Genomic DNA, 3,350 nt, shown 5'->3' with positions numbered 1-3,350 from the left:
ATTGTCTTTGCCTGTTGTAACTTTGAATCTATTTGCCTTTGTTTCCCGTTTAAACTTTCACCTGTAATTCCTTTAATGTAGATCAAATTTTCACTCTTTCTTATGAAGATTTAAGGATTTTGACACCAACAGCTACAGGTGTTACCTTCAATTGAGGCATCCTTGCACATTTCCTTTGCATCAAACTATCTGCTGAACAAAATGGACATCATTTCAAGTCAACTCAGGGTTTATTTAACATAATCGGGAGATACTGAAAGTACCTTTCGTCTACAGGTTTGGGATCTTGGTCACAACACACACTTCACTAGCAGAAAGAAAAGGGCAGCTTCCGTCTGTCTGGAATTTCAAGGATATTTTGGTTTCGTTACGACTGAGCTGCTCTGTAAGACAATAAAATGTCAGTGTGTCAAAAAAAGAAAGAAAAAAAAAAGGAACTGATAGACATTGACCTCAGCCTGAACCCGGACTTTACTTCGATTGGACCAACAGTATGCCACCTGAGATTGCAAGACCATTGGGCACTGTGTGGGTTATTGTCGGGGACAACAGCGCTGCAGATGGCGCAGGAAGAGGAAATAAAAGTGGGGATGCAGAACTGGCTGTCTGGGAGACTTTACTGATTGTAACTGAATCCTGACTCCAAGCAAAAATCCCAGATGACTCAGTGGAGTCACCAGGCCGGACCCTACACCACCAGGACCACAACAAAGACTCCAGCAAGGGACGGGCAGTGGGCTCTGTGCTTATGTGCTAACCAACGGCCTCAATTAGTCTGACTCAGCCCCAACCTCTCGCCCCCACTGTCACTCAGCACCATATCCCTGCAGGGCTGCAGCCCCCTACTGTATGCCTTGTACACCTATGACTGTACATCCACCCGACCAACATCATTGTCAAGTATGCCGATGACACCACTGTGGCTTGTGTTCATCTCAGATGGAGATGAGACAGCGTACAGGGTGGAGGTAAGGAACTGGTGCTCAGGAAATAACCTGAACGTATGATAGACATCAGGAGGCACAGACAGGTTCACTCCCCTCTCATCATCAGTGGAAGTGGGTGGAATCTGTCCCCACCTTCAACCACATATCTGATGAGCTCACCTGGACCCATAACACTAATGTCCTGGTAAAGAAGGGCCAGCGGTGGCTGTACTTCCTCCGTATTCTGAGGAAGAAAAACCCGGAGCAGATGCTGCTGCTGGCTTTCTACTGCTCCTCAGGAGAACACACTCTTCTGCTGCCAGGGTGTCTGCTATGCAGAGGCCACTACTGAGGACAGGAAGGCACACGGAGTAATCTGAGAAATTGATTTCTATATATTCGTCCTGTTTGTCATTTATTCCTGCTGAATACTATTTATATATTATTTCCACAATTTTGTTGTAAATGTAAATGACAATAAAGGGCTATTCTATTCTATTCTATTCTATTCTATTCTATTCTATTCTATTCTAATGGACTCATGTTCTGTAACAAAAATGTAATCATTCTCTAAATTGCAAGTCTCAACTTATGCTAAGACTGTCATGGTCCGGGGTGTGTGGCTGGATGCTCCTGAGTCTACCTGGGATCTTCTTTTCTTTCTCTCTCTCTCTCTCTCTCTCTCGCACTTTTTCCCGCTTCACTCTGCACGCGAGCCTTGTGCTTTGCGCTGGGCAGAGGGGGGAGGGGCGGTAGTTACACTCAGTAGCACAGGAACAGAGCGGGAGGGAGAGAGAGAGCAGGGACAACAACGTCACATTAGAAAGGTATAGTAATCATCCACAACTATTTTCAGTTGCAGATGATAAAGGATTCAGAAAGTTTATTCATGCAGGTCCATATGACAGAGAATATGCATCTTCTTTTAGTTTTCATATTATAATTTATATTTAATTGTGTTGTGGTTTGCAGTGTTTTGTGTTCTTTTCACTTTAAATTTGTTTGAAAGGAAAAAGCTGAAAATTTAAATAGTTAAAAGTTGATATGTAAATAGTTGGTTTTTGTATTATATGATTTATTTATTACATTTTATGTGGAGTGAATAAATAAAAGTATATTTACGGTGGCTCCTGGGCCCTGTTTCAGGAAGCCGGTTTAGAAAACTCAGAGTGAAAAACGATACTCAGGGTTGAGTAACCCCGAACTGTCCAACTTGGAATATTCGGTTTCAGAAAGGCTGATAACAATTAGTTCAGTCAACGCGGAGTTGCGTCAACCCCAAGTGAAGCGCGCGCACGAGGATACATAAAGCCCTGATAAGCGGAGCACAGATTAAGCGAGTCACCATGGAGACGGAGGGAAAGAAGGCGCGGTCAATGTATTTCACAGCGCTTGAGGCCGAAATTCTGATGGCAGCATATGCCGATAACATGCAAATTCCGCGGAAAAAAGTAACACAGCCACAGCTGCAAAAGCATGCATGGCAAAACATAGCCGACAGAGTCAATGCGTGAGTGTTAATATAAACATTGATCTAGGGATTTCCACCCATTTAACACGTTATTTTATCATATGTTATTTTATTTGTTATTTTATACATTTTATTTTGTGCTGTGATGTGAGCGCAGGTGCAACCCAACAGGCCCCAAACGTTCCTGGCAGCAAGTAAAAATGAAATATAAAAATATAGTCCAAACAGGTAAGGTGTAATTGTATTATGAGCCATAGTGCTTGGTCTGTTTGTCCGATGTAAATCAATTGCAGTTAGAGGCTACATTAATTTCCTTTCTGTAAGCACTTATTGAAATTATCTGAGCACATTACAAGTACATATTTGCTTACTCTGTATGCTCAAATGTGGCCCGTTATAGCCAACAGAAAAAAAGCGGAGGCCCGAAAAACAGGTGGGGGTCCTCCACCACCACCACTCACAGAGGCTGAGCAGTTGGCCCTCAGCCAAAACAGTGGGCGCCCTGTGGCCGAAGGCATCTCTGCGGGGACATCCTCTGAGGCAATAACCCCGCAAGACACAAGTGCCTACATAAGGGGTAAATTCAAAATAATACATGATGTGCATACATCCTTTCTTCACAGTCACCTTTGCAGTGCTACTCATTCATTTGATAAACTCTTTACCATAATGAATTATTTTGTAGTGAAGTTATTTTCCTACTGATTTTGCCTTGCCTCAGTCTTGGTTGTCTTTGAGAGCATAATGACAATGAAGTGTAAGGTGATTGGTATGTTTGTTAATTGCCATTTGGTCCCTTGTAAGTTATAAGTGACCTGTATAAACCTCATATTCTATCAGTTGATGGTGATGGTGTACTGCATCTGGTGCAGCCTCCTGTTGAGCCAGACCAACATGCAGTTGTGAGTAATACTCCACAGATTATATGAGTTTACAGTAGAACAGCAATGTTG

Source organism: Astatotilapia calliptera, unplaced genomic scaffold, assembly GCF_900246225.1.
Source record: "Astatotilapia calliptera unplaced genomic scaffold, fAstCal1.2 U_scaffold_64, whole genome shotgun sequence".
NCBI classification, from domain to species: domain Eukaryota; kingdom Metazoa; phylum Chordata; class Actinopteri; order Cichliformes; family Cichlidae; genus Astatotilapia; species Astatotilapia calliptera.
Note: the sequence above shows the minus strand (reverse complement) of the source record.